Raw genomic sequence first — 19,162 nt, 5'->3', positions numbered from 1 at the left:
TTTTTCGCATTTTGGGATGTCTGTTTTGCATCACTGTCGAGTTGTCCCTACCCAACTTCACCCCAATTCTTGGGGTTTTCTGAAAATTTACCAATTTATTAGTCACGCTTTGGACTTTCCGACCTCTTTGAGGATTTTCTTCTATCTTTTCCACATGACTAAGCCCTTTAGTGGGCTAAATAACAAGCAGCAATGGGTGTCTTTTCGAGCCATACAAGGTCGGAGAATTTTCACCCTTTTGACGAATCCTTCCATGACTTCAAAAATTATTTTTTCAAAGTGCAAGTTGTAGAGGGTCACCACCCCTTTTTCTTGGATGAGAATTCTTCCCCTCGCTTTCCCCTCTATTGGTTGGAGGCCTCCCCTTGTGAGAAGTACGGTCTGGACGACCTGGATGAGGTGGAGGCGGCCATTGTGGGATTTTTCCGAGAAGTGTGGGGGAGGGCCCCATACTTGGATACTAGAAAATTCCTCCAGGGATCGCCGACCTTTGTTCGGTCGCAACTAGGTAGTTTTTATATATTTCTTATTTCCGACTTGTGTCTGCCGACTTGAGGTTTGCCGACTTGTAATTTTTGCTAATTGTTTCTTTTGCAGACATGGCAAGGAAGAATGCTCAGGAATCTTACCAAAGAGTTCAGGAGGCTAAGGCAAGATCCCGGGCTAGGACTGGGGGTACCAGGGCGATCGTCTCTCCTCCTCAGACTATGGGGACTCAGCCCATTGTGATTTCTTCTTCAACTTTGTCTCGGCCACTCCCCTCCGCCCGACTTCTTTCTGAACCAGAGAAGAAGAAGCGCAAGACTTTAGAGTCTGGCTCTTCTTTTGATGGTGGGGTTAAGGCGGATGCTCTTGCATTCGTCCGAAAGAACATCTATCCTCATATAAGTATGGATGATGTTTCTGTTCGAAACCACCTCACCACTCTGGCTGAGGAGAGTTTTAGGGCGGCGGGTGTTTGTGGCAAGCTTTTGGATATTTTTGAGAAGACTCCTCTCAGCTCTTTGGGGTTAACCTCGAAGGTTGAGGAGCTGGAGGGGAGGCTTCTTTCTTATCAGGAGCATGAGAGGGAGTTGAAGGAGGAGGTCGCCAAGCTGAGGGCGGAGAGAGATAGCCTTCGGGAGAAGGAGAGTAAGTTACGGGCCCAATGCAACATGGAGGCGAGTTTGAGGAAGACAGCACAAGAGAATTATCAGAGTTTATTTCAAGATCTTGTGTCTGTGAAGAAGGATTTGCTGAACTCTCGAAATGCATATGCCGAGTTGGAGGACTCTATCGCTGATGGTGCCGAGGAGGCTTGGAGGATTTTCAAGGAGCAGGTCAGAGTTATTGCTCCTGACTTGGATCTTTCTCCTTTAGATCCAGACAAGGTCGTCATTGATGGTGCTATTGTGGATCCTCCTGCCCCCGTAATTGTTTCTGAGTCAGAATTGAAGACTCGGGGGCAGAGGATTATTGAGTCCCCTCCTCGTTCTAAGGACGCTTCGAGTTCTTCTGTTGTTCCTCCGACTTCCTCTTCATCTCCCGTGGTTGCCTCTCTTCCTGATCCTGGTGGCGCTCCTCCTGACTCTGGTGGTGGTGATCCGTCTACTCCTCTGCAGAAATAACTTTTTTATGGCTATATAGGGGCTCGGCCTGTGAGTCCCCCCCTTTTTAAACTCTTTACATGGTTTGTTGGTGGTGTTTGGACAATTTCTTTTGGCCTTTTAAGGCCGTAAACAAAATATTTTAGAAATTGCCCTTTTTAATAAGGGTTTTAAATTAACAAAATAAATACCCCTTTTTTGGATAAGGGTTTAAGTTACCTTATGCGTGTATGCTTTTCTGATTTCGAAGTCCCCTTGATCTTTTTCCGAAAACTTTTCCCATTGGCTTGTCTGTTTTCTGAGCCTTTTTGTTTAAGGACTTTTAGACAGCCTTTAAGCTTTTTCCTATGTTTTTTCAGTCTCTTTTTTATTATTCCTTATGCTCAACTATGTTTTATTGAGTTCTTATGACTTAGGTTATTTTTGCGATGTGTTTTTCTTCTGCTCGGTTCTTCGCTCCGACTTTTGGGTCGAAGTGTTTTCGAGCTTCAGTACTCGGAGTTTTGTTTCAACTTATGAGTCGAGTTGTTTCCGAGTTGTCTACGATCAGCTTATATAACCTCTTTACACCGACTTGTACCTCGTCGTTTTATCCTGACGACCATCTAGGTCGGTTCATGGGATTTTCACGTTTTGTCGAGCTTAAGTCGGCGCGTTTCGTAGAAAGAAAGAGAAAACAAAAAAGGAATTTATAAGAGATATTGTAAATGAAGAAAGATCTTTTATTGATTGGGGAGGTACCTTCTTGCTGCTAAGGGTTTTTAATAGCCTATTTTCCCTTAGCCGCTACTATGATGCCTCGTTAAAAACCCTTCTCCAGAAAAAACCCTTTGATTTTGGGAAAAAAATCATGAAGTTGGGAAAAGAGTACATCAGGGAGTAGAGTTCGCTTTTAACTGTAGTACCTTTTCATATTACAAGCATGCCATGACCTTGGGAACTCAGTGCCGTTCAGGTCGGTTACTTTATAATAACCTTTTCCTAAAACTTCGTTGACTTTGTATGGTCCCTTCCAATTAGCAGCAAGTTTTCCTTCCCCTGATTTGTTGACTCCAATGTCGTTTCTGATTAAGACCAAGTCATTCGGGGCAAATATTCTTCGAATGACTTTTTTGTTGTACCTTGTAGTCATCCTTTGCTTCAATGCTGCTTCTCTTATCTGGGCATCTTCTCGGACTTCGGGGAGCAAGTCGAAATCCTCTTTGTGCCCCTGTATGTTTCCAATCCCGTTATGGAGAATTACCCTTGGGCTTTGCTCATTGATTTCTATTGGTATCATTGCTTCTACGCCATAGACTAGTCGGAAGGGCGTTTCTCCAGTGGCGGATTGGGGCGTTGTCCTGTAAGCCCATAGCACTTGGGGGAGCTCTTCAGCCCAAGCTCCTTTTGCTTCTTGCAATCTTTTCTTTAGCCCTGCCAGTATGACTTTGTTGGCTGCCTCGGCTTGCCCATTGGCTTGCGGGTGCTCCACCGAGGTGAACTAGTGTTTGATTTTCATACTGGCTACTAAGCTTCTGAAGGTAGAATCGGTGAATTGGGTTCCATTATCTGTAGTAATGGAATAAGGTATCCCATATCTTGTGATGATATTTTTGTAGAGGAACCTCCGACTTCTTTGAGCGGTGATGATGGCCAATGGTTCTGCTTCTATCCACTTTGTGAAGTAATCTATTCCCACGATAAGGTATTTGACTTGTCCTGGCGCTTGGGGAAAAGGACCTAACAAATCTATTTCCCATTTTGCAAAGGGCCATGGAGAAGTGATACTGATGAGCTCTTCTGGTGGAGCCACGTTGAAATTTGCAAGCATCTGACATGGTTGACACTTTTTTACAAATTCTGTGGCATCTTTCTGCAAGGTCGGCCAGTAGAATCCAGCTCGGATTACTTTCCTGGCTAGTGACCTTGCTCCGAGATGGTTTCCGCAGATCCCACTATGTACTTCCTCCAATACCTCGGCAGTTCTTGAGGTCGGTACACACTTTAATAATGGTGTTGATATCCCCCTTCTGTAGAGAATATTTCTCACCAAGGTATAGTGTTGTGCTTCCCTTCGGATCTTTTTAGCCTCTTTCTCTTCTTCTGGGAGGATGTCGAATTTCATGTATTCGACTAAGGGGTTCATCCATCCGAGGTTTAAACCGACTACCTCAAGTACTTCTTGTTTGTCTTCTGTTTTTACTACTGAGGGTTCCTGGAGGGTTTCTTGGATCAGGCTTCTGTTGTTCCCTCCCGGCTTGGTACTTGCTAACTTGGATAGGGCGTCCCCTCTGTTGTTCAGATCCCGAGTTATGTGTTTTACCTCGGTCTCTGCAAAGCGCCCAAGGTGCTCCAGAGTTTTCTCCAAGTACCTCTTCATATTTGGGTCCTTTGCCTGATACTCTCCACTTATCTGGGAGGTCACCACTTGTGAGTCGCTGTATATCATCACCTTTGTAGCACCGACTTCTCCTGCCAACTTCAATTCAGCAATCAAGGTTTCATATTCTGCCTGATTATTTGAAGCTGGAAATTCAAATTTTAGGGAAACTTCTATCTGGGTTCCTCTTTCATCTACCAATATTATGCCTGCACCGCTTCCTGTTTTATTGGAAGATCCATCTACATAGAGTTCCCATGTAGTTGGTTTTTCCTCCTGATCCCCTGCGTATTCTGCAACGAAGTCGGTGAGGCATTGGGCTTTGATCGCTGTCCGAGTTTCATATCTTAAGTCGAACTCGGAGAGCTCTATTGCCCATTGAACCATTCTCCCTGCAACATCCGTTTTTTGGAGGATTTGCTTCATGGGTTGGTTCGTATGGACTCTTATTGTGTGAGCCTGAAAGTAAGGTCGTAGCCTTCGTGAGGCTATTACTAATGAGTAGGCAAACTTCTCTAGTTTGTGGTACCTTAGCTCAGGGCCTTGTAGAACTTTACTGATGAAATAAACTGGATGTTGTCCGACCTCGTCTTCTCTTATCAGGGCTGATGAAACAGCCTTATCCGCTACGGATAAGTACAGGACGAGGTCTTTTCCAGATACTGGTCGGGTCAGAATAGGAGGTTGGCTTAAAAACTTTTTGAACTCCTGGAACGCCTCCTCGCATTCAAGAGTCCATTCGAACTGGCATCCCTTTCTTAATAAGGAGAATAGTGGAAGGGATTTTAGTGCCGATCCTGCCAAAAATCTGGAGAGGGCTGCAAGTCGGCCATTCAGCTGTTGGACTTCTCTCAAACAAGTCGGGCTTTTCATTTCTAGGATGGTTCTACACTTATCGGGATTGGCTTCGATCCCTCTTTGTGTTAGCATAAATCCTAGAAATTTCCCTGCCTCCACCGCGAAGGCGCACTTTGCGGGATTTAGTCTCATCCCATGCAGCCTTATGGTGTCAAAGACTTGTGAGAGGTCTGACAAGGGTCGACTTCTTTCTTGGTCTTTACCAGCATGTCGTCGACGTATACTTCCATTAGACTCCCAAGGTGAGAGGAAAACACTTTATTCATCAATCTTTGATATGTGGCTCCTGCATTCTTTAATCCGAATGGCATGACCACGTAGCAGAAATTAGCTCTGGGTGTGATGAATGATGTTTTCTCCTGGTCTGGCTCATACATTGGGATTTGATTATATCCCGAGTAGGCGTCCATAAATGATAAGTATTGATACCCCGAGCTGGAGTCCACTAGGGTATCAATACTTGGCAGTGGATAAGGGTCCTTGGGACATGCCTTATTTAAGTCGGTATAGTCGACACACATTCTCCACTTGCCATTCGATTTTTTGACTAGCACTACATTGGCTAGCCATGTTGGGTACTTGACTTCTCTGATGAAGCCAGCTTCCAGGAGCGCCTGCACTTGTTCTTCTATTATTAGTGCTCGTTCTGGGCCGAGCTTGCATCTTCTTTGTTGTACAGGTCGGGATCCCGGATAAACCGAGAGCTTGTGGGACATGAGCTCGGGGTCTATCCCGGGCATGTCAGAGGCCTTCCATGCGAAGAGGTCAGAGTTATCTCTTAGGAGCTTAGTCAATTCTTGTTTTAGGGTTTCCCCTAGGTTGGCTCCTATATGAGTATTTTTCCTTCCTCTTTGCCGACCTGTATCTCCTCGGTTTTTCCTCCCGGTTGTGGTCGCAGCTCTTCTCTGGCCCTTGCACCGCCGAGCTCTATTGTGTGAACTTCTCTACCTTTTCCTCTCAGATTTAGGCTTTCATTGTAGGATTTCCTTGCCAACTTTTGATCCCCTCTTACCGTTGCTATCCCTGCTGAGGTCGGGAATTTCATGCAAAGGTGAGGAGTGGATACCATGACTCCGAGTCGATTAAGGGTAGCTTTGCCGATTAAAGCATTGTATGCCGACCCCACATCAATGACTATGAAGTCTATACTCAGAGTCTTTGATTTTTCCCCTTTTCCAAAAGTGGTGTGGAAGGGCAAAAATCCTAGTGGTTTTATTGGCGTGTCCCCTAATCCGTATAGGGTGTCGGGGTAGGCTCTTAATTCTTTCTCATCCAACCCTAGCTTGTCAAAAGCGGGCTTAAAAAGGATATCCGCCGAGCTTCCTTGGTCTACTAGGGTTCTGTGGAGATGGGCATTCGCCAGGATCATAGTTATTATCACTGGATCATCGTGTCCAGGGATTATTTCTTGCCCATCTTTTTTTGTGAATGAAATGGTAGGGAGGTCGGATGACTCTTCTCCGACCTGGTAGACTCTTTTGAGATGTCTTTTGCGAGAGGATTTAGTGAGTCCTCCTCCCGCGAACCCTCCTGAGATCATATGGATATGTCTCTCTGGAGTCTGCGGCGGTGGGTCTCTTCTATCCATATCGTCTCGCTTTCTCTTTCCATGACCGTCCGACCTTTCTATGAGATATCTATCAAGCCGACCTTCTCTAGCCAACTTTTCTATCACATTTTTAAGGTCGTAACAGTCGTTTGTGGAGTGACCATATATTTTATGGTACTCACAGTAATCGCTGCGGCTCCCCCCTTTTTTATTTTTAATGGGTCTAGGGGGTGGCAATCTTTCAGTGTTACAAATCTCTCTGTATACATCTACTATAGAAACTTTCAGAGGAGTATAAGAGTGATACTTTCTGGGTCTCTCGAGACCGAGTTCTTCCTTTTTCTTGGTTTCCCTTTCCCTCTCTTTTGTTGAGGGAGGGGGCCCAGGTCGCCAACTCAGGTCTCTCAACTTAGCGTTTTCTTCCATATTGATGTACTTTTCAGCTCTCTCCTGTACATCACTTAGAGAGACGGGGTGTCTTTTAGATATGGATTGTGAGAAGGAACCTTCTCTGAGTCCATTGACTAACCCCATTATGACTGCCTCTGTGGGCAAGTCTTGAATCTCTAAACATGCTTCATTGAACCTTTCCATATAGGCTCGTAAAGATTCTCCGACCTCCTGTTTTATTCCCAGGAGGCTCGGTGCATGTTTCACTTTGTCTTTCTGGATAGAGAACCTCATCAAAAACTTCCTTGAGAGGTCTTCAAAGCTAGTAACCGACCTCGGGGGGAGGCTATCGAACCACTTCATCGCTGCTTTCGATAGAGTGGTCGGGAAGGCTTTGCATTGCGTAGCGTCGGAAGCATCAGCTAGGTACATCCGACTTTTGAAGTTGCTCAGGTGATGCTTTAGATCCGTGGTTCCGTCATAGAGGTCCATATCAGGGCTTTTGAAGTTCCTCGGAACTTTTGCCCTCATTATGTCCTCGCTGAAAGGATCCTCTCCACCTAAGGGTGGTTCCTCTTGTTCGTCACGGGAGTTGCGACCATTGAGGGAGGATTCTAACTTTAAGAGTTTTCTTTCTAACTCTTTTCGTCGTTCCATCTCCTCTTTTAGGTTCTTTTCAGTTTCCTTTTGTCGCTCCCGTTCTTGTTCTAACTGTTCCAGGCGACTGTGGACTAATCCCATGAGTTCAGTTACATGGGATGGTCCCTCTTTCTCTGATTCGCGCCCTTCTGAAGAGTTTACCTTCGGGTTTTTTACTCCGGAGGTACCTTCCCTGTGTTGATTATCAATTTCTTGGTGGAGGGTGAAGTCCGCATCGTTATTGCCTGTGTCCAGATTCTCTTACTCAGAATCTGTCTCCACATGACCTTCTTCGTGGGATCTGTCCGCCATCAGTGGTTGATCTCTCGGGTCCCCGGCAACGGCGCCAATGTTACGATGGGTAACCGGAGATTGATGGGCTGGATGGAGTTGGTTGGCCCAAATGTGTGAAGGAGGAGGACTCCGAATGGATCTGCAACTCGGGAGGCTTCGTCCGACTTGTTTGTGCAAGGAGATGGGGGTGGTACCTGCAAAGACACTCCGATGCCTAAGTTAGCAAGGGTGTGAGCAGATCTAGAGAGTATTGGGCTTAGAGATACCTGAGGGGTGTCAGTGTATTTATAGTGGTGAGCCAATAACCACCGTTGGAGTAGTGCCATATTTTTAGGGCGTTAACCGTCCCATTATCTTAGGGAGGTTAAGATATGGCTCGTGGAAGTGGTTAGAGAGATTCTAGGGATAGTTATTCATTTAAATGAGTGTTTATCCACCAGCTAATCTCGTGCCCGACTTCTTTAGAACAGGTCGTGGTGAGTACCGACTTCATAGTATGAATATTGGTACTGGTGAGCCCCAACCCTTTGGATTAGGTCCTTTGATTGATCCTGGGCCTTTATTATTGGGTCAGGGTATGAACATGTGTGTTAATGTATATTTTGTTGTTATTTTTTATTTTTTTTACTCCTATTAGAATTTCCTTCTCTTTTATTGAAGTAAAAAACTTACTATAATTAACTATGAAAATGATAGTAAGTTATAAAATTACATGTGAAAAAAAATAGACTTATCGAGAAGGAAAAATAGACTTATCGAGAAGGAAAGTAGATTTCTTTTTGTTTTGAAATTAATTTTTTTTAAGGAAGTGGTAAAATGACTTATCAAAAAGTAGAGAAGTCATATATTTTTATTTCTTCAAAAAGTTATAAAAGCTGTAAATTAACTTTTCAAAAAGTTAAAATCTTTTTTTAAAATAATATCAAACACGTAGATTGTGACTTTTCATAATTCAAAAAAAAAAAATAGCTTCTGTTACTTCCCAAACAAACTCTTTATGCAAACCATGACAATGGCTGATGGAATTTTGATGAAGCAAATGATAACGAAAATGACAACTATAGATGGATACCGACATACTGTGTCACGCGAATCTGGATCATTATCCCCTCATGTCATAGGATTCGATACAAAGCTGACACCAAGTGATCCGAGATAAAGTATCGTAAGAAGTCCTTCCTCCATTGGAGCACTGTTTTGTTGTGGACATAAGCTGAACAAAGTTTTATATGCTTGATGCTTGGTATTTTCGATGTATATCATTTAACTTGTACTATATAAAATACGGTAATTATGTAATTCAACTCATAGTATTGCAAGAAAATTTGAAAGGTGATGAAATATATTCTTTTATTGGATCAATTTGGGATAAATTCCAAGAACTCAACAAGAATGAGACTGATCATGTGGAGTACAACTGCTTTCTGGAAATGTAAGATATATAGGATTAAGTACTATTTTGGTCTATAATTTTAGGTCGAAATCTAATATTTCAAACGTTCTATTTCAATTTCAAAATATTTCAAACGGATTTAATGTTATCTTACCATTAAATTTGATTCGAATAATTAACAAAAAAGTTTACATTAATAATTATTGATGGGTCAATTTTATTTCTGTATTGAAATCAAACGTTATATTAGTTTTTAAATGTTAATTTTTTATGTTAAGTTTAACTTTAAAATAATATTAAATCCGTTTAAAATTTTTTTAGATTGAAATAAGACATTTACAATATTATGGACTAAATAAAAATCTAACTCATATTAAAACTAAAATAATACTTTATCCATATATATATTTTCTCATACTAATACCTTATCTCAGATTATTTGGAATTTGGACATTTGTCATTTGGTGTCCGAAAATTTTTTGGCCAAAAAATTTTGATATGAAAATACTTTTGGAGTTATGCCCGAGATAGGACCCGAGGGTGTTATATGTCTGGGTGTGATGGTCTTGCCCTTCTCATTTATCGCCAAAAGATTTAATATAATTTTTTGTTTGAATTCAACTTATCTGACATAGAGTGAGATGTTTTTTTTAATTGTAAAATCTTTTTTTTGTTAATTACAAGATGATTTTTAGGTTTTTTTCTTTTCTTTTAATTGTAAATTTTTTTTTCTAATAACAAGATGCTTTTTAGGTGTTTTTTTAATTAAAAACGCAATTTTTTAGTTGCAAAAAGTTAGAAGAAAGTATTTTTCGCAAAAATGACTATGCACAACGATTTGCAAAGAAAGAGAATCACTCTTTAGCAGATTAATTTGACAATTTTAGTTTCTAGTTGTATGTGAAATAGTAATAATATAATATTATTTATAACTAAAGTTGACTATTTTATAGTAAAAATATTTTTTTCTTTCTATATAAAATAAATAACCCAACAGATGAGAGATATTCATACTTTTTTTTTCTCTCGTAATTGTGTTTTTCACCATTTCTTTCTTTTAACTTCAATGTCTCGGATATTTTTAGTTTTGACAGGTATATATATATATATATATATATATATGTGTGTGTGTGTATGTGTGTATTATATAAGAGTATTTATATTCAATTTAAATGTATTAATTTTTATTTTTTAAATTATTATGAATTTATAATTATAAAAATAAATTATTAAAAATTATAATTAACATAATAGCATCTAAAACTATGCTTAATATATAATTTTTTTGTCCAAATAAATTTTTTTAAAAAATATTGAAGATCAATAAAATATATATAAAATGACAAACTTAAAATATAATAAGACTTTTTTTATTTGATATTATGATACCAATTACTATATTGTGCAATATATTAAAGATAGTAGTGATATAAAAAAATTAAAATATTAGACTTATTTTAATAAATACTTATATATATGGTTTATCTATTTTATTAATTTAGCTGAAAAATAATTTTGTTTTATAAAATATTAAAATTAATAAAATAGTATGAAATCATTTATTTGTATTATTTATTATTTGATAGTTGAATTTTATTTAGTTCATTATACTTTAAAATAATAAGATTATCTTTTTATTATAAACATAACAAACAAAAATGAAAAAATGAAAATTTATTGACCTTAAAAGTAAAAAGAAAAGAATATATATATATATATATATATATATATATATATATATATATAAAAAGGAGTTTGTGAAAAATTTACAACAAAAATAATAACTAATTGAACAACATGTACCAAACAAAATAAATAGTCAAAGTTTTAGTTTTATAAAATATTTGGGTTTTGGGGGGATGGCTCCATTGTTTTAATAAAGCTCTGGTACTGAATGTAATATGATTAGAATGAAAGTGTAAAATTATGAAAAAAAATTATAAGTAATGTGATTAAATAATGAAAGTAAAATTACATTATTTACAATGAAAGTGTAAAATTTATTTATTTATAAAAAAATTACATTACTTTAAGAGTAAAATTATAAATAATTAATTTATTTAGAATGAAAGTGTAAAATTATAAAAAAATTATAAGCAATGTGGTTAAGTAATGAAAATAAAATTACATTATTTAGAATGAAAGTGTAAAAGTTATTTATTTATAAAAAAATTACATTACTTTAAGTGTAAAATTATAAAAAAATTAATTTATTTAGAATGAAAGTAATGTGATTAACTGTAATTTACTTAGATGTGATTAAAAAATAACTGAATACTATGTACAGTAAAAAATTGATATTATTAAAGAATTAAATTAAAATTTATTTCTATGTATCGTTTTTGTCCCCAACGTTTTCGTCATATTTAAATCCATAATGTTTCAAAATCGTCTCAATTTTGTTCCGCCGTCAATCCTGTTAACGGATCCCTTAACGGTAGGACAACATTGAGTCAATTTTAAAACGTTAATGACTTAAATATAACGATTGAAACGTTAGAAATAACTTTGGAATTTACATCAAATGTTGAAGACAAAAACAGTATTTTATTCTATAAAAAAATTACTTAGACACGTCATATTCTAATTCACCAATTATTTCACATACAATTAAAAAAAATAAAAACAACCAAAATTGTTTCTGTTTTGATATGACTTGATGAGATATCTTACTTTCGTATATTTAACAAATATGTATCTGATATAAATTAAAAATATAAAGTAACATGTCTTTAAGCATTTAACGTATTTTGTTGATGTGTAACCTACTAAAAACATAAAAAATTGTATACTATTATCTACAAATTCACATATTGACAAAATAATTTTTAAAAGATTTTAAAATTTGACAAGCGTATCCACGAGTTCATTGAAGCACATTTCCGACAAACACAGTGCTGACATGGCCACTGCGTTTTGATGACATGGCAAATACCCCCAACCCTAATTCTTCTCCTTCTCCTTCCCCCTCCCCAACGCACTCTCCCCTTCCCCTTCCTGAATACATTCTTCCCCCTCCCCAACCATAATCCTTCCTTCCCCCTCTCTAACCCTAATTTCCCATCTCCTACGCACTTCTCCCCTCTTCAGTCCAAAATTCTCCTTTCTGAACCCTAATCCCCTTCACTTGCCTCTTTAAATTCTAATCCCCTTCCCAACACAGTGTCTCACACTCTCAACTCACTCTCCCCCAAAACAGTAGTAGAGGTCAACCTTCTTAGTTTTACAGAGCCAGTGTCATCGACACCGCACTGCCGCCATCTCGTCGTCGGGTCTTCTGCGTCCGCCAGTGTCTCCTTCGTAGCATTGCGTTGTCTGCACGCCTTCACCGCTGTCGCCTTCACTGCTTGTATCTGCTTGCTGCTAGCCCCCAGTCGTTGTCATGCCTCCTCTGTCTGGGTTCCATTTTGGCTCTATCGTGTCCTGCCGCCTCTGTGTCTGGTGTTCATCTTCTATTCTTGCTTTGGTGGTGTCTGTATTAAGTTTTATTTTATTTTATTTTATTTTGATTATTGTATATAAATTTGTTTGTTTTTTCTGAGTTTTATTGTGATTAATCTTTTTGAATGATAATTTAACCTAAAAATTTGGGACAATTCATAATTTGGGACAACTCTGTTGATGTGAATGGTGGTGTTGAAGGAGGGAGAGAGAAGTGTGCGTTGAGGAAGGGGGAGTGGTGAAGAGAAAGAGAGTGTGGTGGAGGTTGTTGTTGCTGTTGATGTTAAAGTTGTTGTTGCTATGAATGGTGGTGTTGAGGGAGGAAGGGAAAGTGTACATTGGGGATGAGCTTGTGATGTGGCGGAGACTGCGATTAGGGAGAAGTGTGCGTTGGGGATGGAGGCTACGACAGGGAGGGAGAGGGAAGGGGAGGGAGTGTGCGTTGGAGAGGGAACTTTGGGGGTGGTTTACCAAGTCACCAAAACACGGTGGCCACATCAGTTCTGTGCTTGCCGAAAATGTGCTCCGGTGCACTCGTGGGTAAGCTTGTCAAATTTTAAAACCTTTTAAAGACCATTTTGTCAATAACAATAGTGAGATACCAAAATGTCAGCGTTTGAATCTTTCAAATACTGATTTGGTCATTACCTCCATATTTAAATAATGTTTCAAGTATTAAATTTAAAAATATTTTGCTCATGTAAATTTTTTTTTTTGGTTGCCTACAGTAAATTCTATTTAAAGGTCTGTTGCTGGTCAATGAATTGCTGCATACACAAAAAAAAAGTATATTTGGACTTTTACGTGAAGCCTATCTCTCTTAATATATTTTAAATATTCATCTATTTTCTAAACCAAAAAAACAAAAAATAATATTCATCTATTTTTTTTCTCTATTCCTCTTCGGAGCTAAAATCCACTATCTAAACAAGGAAAACTATTTAGATATTACAAACAGTTCACACCCAATTACAACAAACAATTATCATATACAACATTAGACCTGCTAAGTGCTAACAGCACTCAGTTCATCCATGTATCTACATGAGTACTTGAAAAGTCAAATTCAGACAACTCAAACACAAAGGACAATAAATATTAGCATTAAAGAGGCAAATGTAAGTGGATAAGTGCATTAAAGAGCAGTTGTTAGCATGCAAAATCAGAATCAGAAGAAAAATGAATCGATGTTCACCTTCCGAACCTGTCTGGGATTGCTTGCATTTTGCATTTGTTTCTATATTCCTTCAAATATACATACATACACACACACACACACACATATATATATATATATAGCCTCCTGCAGCTGAAGAGAGTTAAGTAAAACGAAACAGGTTCAGAAAAGAATTTTGAAACTCTAAGCACAACACATAGAAGTCCTTTGCTTTGCAAGTAACTCCCTGTCTTTATCATCTTTGGATCGGAACTTATATAGTCCTGGAAGGACTTCTTCAACTCCTGCAGCAACCTTCTATCATCATTGCCAGGGTATTGATTTAACATCTTGGTGAAGAAATTCTTCCAGAGCCCAACGTTCCAGTAACTATTTGATTCGACAAGCAAATTAAGGGTGCTTCAAATGTAGAATCAAGTTTCCAAATTGACTTCACCAACATTACAGTGAATCACATGACTAAAGATAAACAAAAAGTAAATGGACATATACCGTTTAAAGCGTTGTTTGGGAAGATACATGTAGCCTCCATCAGATGATTCTTCTTTGGCAATCTCCATATAGCAATTATGCAACATCATATGGACAACAACGCAAAGGCCGTATGCGTCTACCTGTTGGTAAGTGATGGAGAAGAACAACTTCAAAGACAGTAAATCATGAAGTTAATTACATTTGTAGTGTAGTTTTAAGGAGTGGTTTGCCTGAAATTTCCATGGCTTATCCTCTTGCATCTCAATGCAGCGAAATCCAGAAGTTCCGCAATCACCCTTAAATACTATGTCATCTGGAAAGAGATCCAGAACAATCCCTCTTCCCCAGTCTACAAGGCAAAGACCTTATGGATAGAACAACTTTCAACAACAGAAAGTACTAAAACCAGAAACGGTTTAGTTGTATCATCATCTGGAGAAAAACTGACCTGATCACACCAAGGACCACTTCGGTCCAAGAACCCTTCTTCGTAAGGTCATCCCTGCAAAATAGCAAAACCAGGAATGAGCACTGTCTACAAAAGCAAAGCATTTACAAAGTACTTATTTGGAACATGCATAATATAAACACTAAACAACAAGAAACTCTCTCAGCTCGTATTTGCTCGCATTTGCATGTCAGTTTTATCTCAATCAATATCTAAAAAGTAAAAACGTCATGGTCTGGATCTTCAGTGGTAAACATAACAAGGTTGTTTTATCTAAGTGGTAGTTTTAATTTTACTATATATTTGTAGGACTTGTGGTTTTTTGAGACTGAAAATCGCAGTAACAATAACTTCAACGCTGCCATAAAAGAGAATATAGCACTGGAAAAGTGTTACACTAGACAATATAAAATTAGAATGGAAAAACATCATCTCAGGTGGTTTGGCCATGCATTAAAAAAAAAAGTATGTAAAAGTCATGAACTCTTTCAGGTAAACTAAAACAAAACTACTGCTGAAGCCATAAAAAAAGAATATAGATTAAGATTATTTATATATACACATAATTCCAATAAAATGTCATTTTTTTGTTTGTATAACTCGTCTACTTAGTAGGAAAAGAGTTGATTGTTGTTTTTATTTATACTACATAAGTTGATGCTTTGCCAGAGATAAAGGGCAATTCTACACCCAAAGTCCTCCTTAGATATAGAAGTATATAATAACGAGACGATGTACTTAGTCATGTCATCATAATCATTAATTAAGAATGAGAAACCAGCTTTACAATGACATTCTGCAAGTAATAAGGTGCAAGCGAACCAACTAATGGTAACGAATGAGAAGCTTAATTTTACCTAGCATAGCGAATAAGCAGATTATCAGGCTTGAAATCACCATGAATCAAGCCAACATCATGCAAAGTTTCAACCATGTGTAACATTTCTATCGTGTAATAAATACATAAAACTTCTTCCATGGGTTTCCCTTGGACCGCATATCTGTTTATGACATCCTGCATAGTATGTTCATCTTGAATTAACACTATATAACATTGAACAAGATAATAAGGGAAATCAGTAGAAATAACTGACCTGTAGCGTTCCATGAGCTAAATAGTCACAGATGAGTATGCTACAGTCTGCATACAGATGAATTCTCTGAGCCAAACCATAGCTTGACCTCTGATATAGTTAGATATCAGACAATTCAGTATATGTGGATGTTTATAGAAAAGGCAGGTTGATGGTATAAATATTGAATTTGATATTGATATTAATATCACATACTTCTCTGCCAGTGATCCGCATATCAAGCTGACGATACATGTAAAATTCCCAAGGGAAAGCTGGCTTTTGTATCTAACATTTAAGGTTCAAAGTACAATCAAATGAGACAAATATCACATTTTAAGAGGAAATGATTCTGAAAGACCATCAGCACCTTTAGCGCAACAACATCATTTGGATCACTGTTGACAAAGGCCTTGTATACTTGAGCAAAACCACCTTGTCCAGCGCAACCTTTGATATGGTACTTCCTCCCGCCTTTGGATATCATGATACGGACCATCAAGAGAATGAATGAAGCCAGTAAAGAAAAAGAATAAAGACTATGAAACTATATGAAATACACTGATATGATCATGTTGTGGTGTCTTACAAGAGATGAACACTAACTGCTGTTGATAATAGGAAAAACCCTTATCCTAGACAAATAAGGAAATGATGATGTAATAATAGAAAGAACCAAAACTACTCCTAAGAGTTTTTATTGAGATCCAAAAAGATATACACTCTTTATTTCTAACAATAGATAAACCTAGTTTTGTAGAAACTATCTGCAACAACATTGTCTTTGGAAGACAAGCTAACAACTCTGGGGAGACATCATAAACTCAGATTCAATGGAAATTTCGTTGCAGGGTCAATTTTTAGCAAATATCATGAACTCACAATTTTTTAGCATCTCCTATGAAATTTATGGTATTAATTTATATATGATACAACTGTTCCTGTTCCGTCAGAAATACAAGAAGATAAAGCAACTAAATTCATATATAATGAATTCTTCAGATTGATCATAAAGCTAGGAGCAGTCAGACAATTACGTCCCAATGATGAAGACAAGAGTAAGGATATGAATATTACCTATCTCTATAACTTTGTTCCTTGATGCATTCTTCAAAGTAGATAAGGCCACTTTCCCTGTATAAGATTTAGTGCTCAAGTGATACCCCTGAAATGCATTTATACAAGCATAAAGCACCTGAATCCTTGTCAGTTGCAGTAAATCAAACATGTATATAACAAAGCATATAAATATCTCACATAAAATTTTTTAATTGTAGGATTTATCTTCTTCATCAGGTCTTCCAAAATGGAGGAATCCCATGGATTAATGCCAATGTTTCCCAACTCTGTGGATCCCTTATAATCAATCTGAAATTAAAAAATAAAATGAAATATATACAAAAGAATTCTTAAACTGTAATCGCAGTCAGTGTTAGTAAATCTCAATTCAGGAGACACAACATTGAGGAAATATGTCAATCTTGAGGAAATATGTCAATCTTGAGGAAATAAAATAAATAAATAATGTGTTTTGCTTTTGCAAAGGCAGTGTTTGATTCATCTACTACTTGAACAAACCTTTGGCTAATTGGGAAGCAATAAATTGCCTACCAACGATCACAAAGCACAAAGCCTATTCAATAAAAGAGTACAAGGAAGTTGGTGTTTTCTCTATTTTTATATCTTTCCTTTGCTACTAGTTTGGCTCATTTTGCCTAAAGGACTAACTTCTTTGTGAATAGGCATACCTTCTGCCTTTCAGAAGCCTTCCAAATTTCAGATATTCTCTGGTGACATAATGCATGTGCCTTCTTCAACCACTCAATTGGCTCTGCATTCCTATTGAACATTGACCCAAATAACTAAAATTACAGTCAAGGCACCCCAACTTGAAATATCAAAACAAGCAAGTACTGAAGATTCGACTTAACACAGCACTGACCTGGAAATACCAAGGTGATAGATTGTGAGGGCATCATGGAGCCTCCCTTTCAACTCAAAGAAACATGCAGACCACACATAGAGTGAAGCATTTTTGGTACACACATTGCAGTTCAGCATTTCCATGAAAACACTTCCAAAATCTGAACTAACACCCATCTGCAAAATCAAACCAATGGAAGCATGTTGAGTTGATCTGCTCAACAAAAAGTGCCTCAAAACAGCACCATTACAAAAAAACTTACAGATTTGTTGCAACTAGACTATGTTCTGCTAAGCATATAAGCTTTATGTACACGGATCAAAAAACATCTTTATATCCTACTGTAAAAGACATCAACAACGAAGAACATTAAAGTCTGATATTTTCTTGATAATTTTGCATATAGTTTCTTTTCCTTTCTTTTTGTTTTAAATTAATCTCCCCCTATCTCTAGTCATTGAGCTACCTTCCATCTGATCTATATTCTTTCTACTGGCTAATTTGTTCTACTAACAAAAAAATGTAAAGCAAAGTTCTACTATTACATGATTGATGTAACATCAACTTTCCTAATTGATTCATATTATATAACAAAAACAATATATATATATATATATATATATATATATATATATATATATATATATATATATATATATATATATATGTATATATAATTCAAAACTTTTTAAAAGAAAAAAAGGGGTAAAGGTGCCATATTAAAACCATATTTAAACTTTTCTTTCTTTTCCTTTTCTTTCAACCAACAGAAGATATCACAGCTTCTCTTGGAAGGTTACAGACTAGTCCCCCTTGACCCAGCCCACAATCCCGGGTCCTCTTTCTTTAAGACCTTAGTTCACCTTACCCAAAATCATATTCAGATCATTTTAACATTTGATATCACAACTGCGAGAATCCTTAGCAAGCATAACATTCAAGTAATGTAACCGTACTCTGTTGTGCACTCACTCATGTAGCTAGGTTTTCATAGCTACTATAGCTACCATGGAAAATCACTATTCAATTAAATAATTTTATTCGTCAAAATGCCCTAACCACGAGATTTGAAACATGAGATAGAACGAGTAGATTACATAGAGGATCCAAATCTTGAGAAATCTGACGTCGTTTCGATACTGTTCGCTATCCTTGAAGCTTATAATGCAATCTCCTAGTAAGTTCAACAGGTTCTGGCTGGAACCGCCGGAACCTTCTAGAGCATTCTTGACACTCCTAAAATTCATAAAATGGAGAGAATTTTGTCAATCTTATGAGATTTTTTTTTTTCTGGGACTAGTTTGTGAAAGGCAGAAAGAGCAATACCAGAGGAATGGTAAGAGAGGATCGTCCGTGGCGGAGGTGAGGGAGTTATAAAATGTGGCCATTGAGTGTTTGAATTTGGAGAATGGGAGAGAAATGCAAGGCTTTTGCGAGTAGCCGAGTATGTAAACGAAGACAGTCGTAATATGGGGGGATCCAATATGAGAGTGAAGCGCGGAAATTCCAGATTTGGAATTTAGCGGTTGTGTGAAATTGGGTGTCCAATTTTATCTC

The 19,162-nt window shown here is 37.6% G+C and overlaps 1 pseudogene; it reads right to left on the bottom strand.

The window, feature by feature from the left end:
• Nucleotides 1-13,724: 13,724 nt before the first annotated feature.
• LOC112791880 (mitotic checkpoint serine/threonine-protein kinase BUB1-like) lies at nucleotides 13,725-19,162 on the bottom strand (annotated as a pseudogene).

The sequence above is a fragment of the Arachis hypogaea genome, chromosome 13 (genome assembly GCF_003086295.3).
Source record: "Arachis hypogaea cultivar Tifrunner chromosome 13, arahy.Tifrunner.gnm2.J5K5, whole genome shotgun sequence".
NCBI lineage: Eukaryota > Viridiplantae > Streptophyta > Magnoliopsida > Fabales > Fabaceae > Arachis > Arachis hypogaea.
Note: the sequence above shows the minus strand (reverse complement) of the source record. Positions and strands in the feature narration are given on the sequence as shown.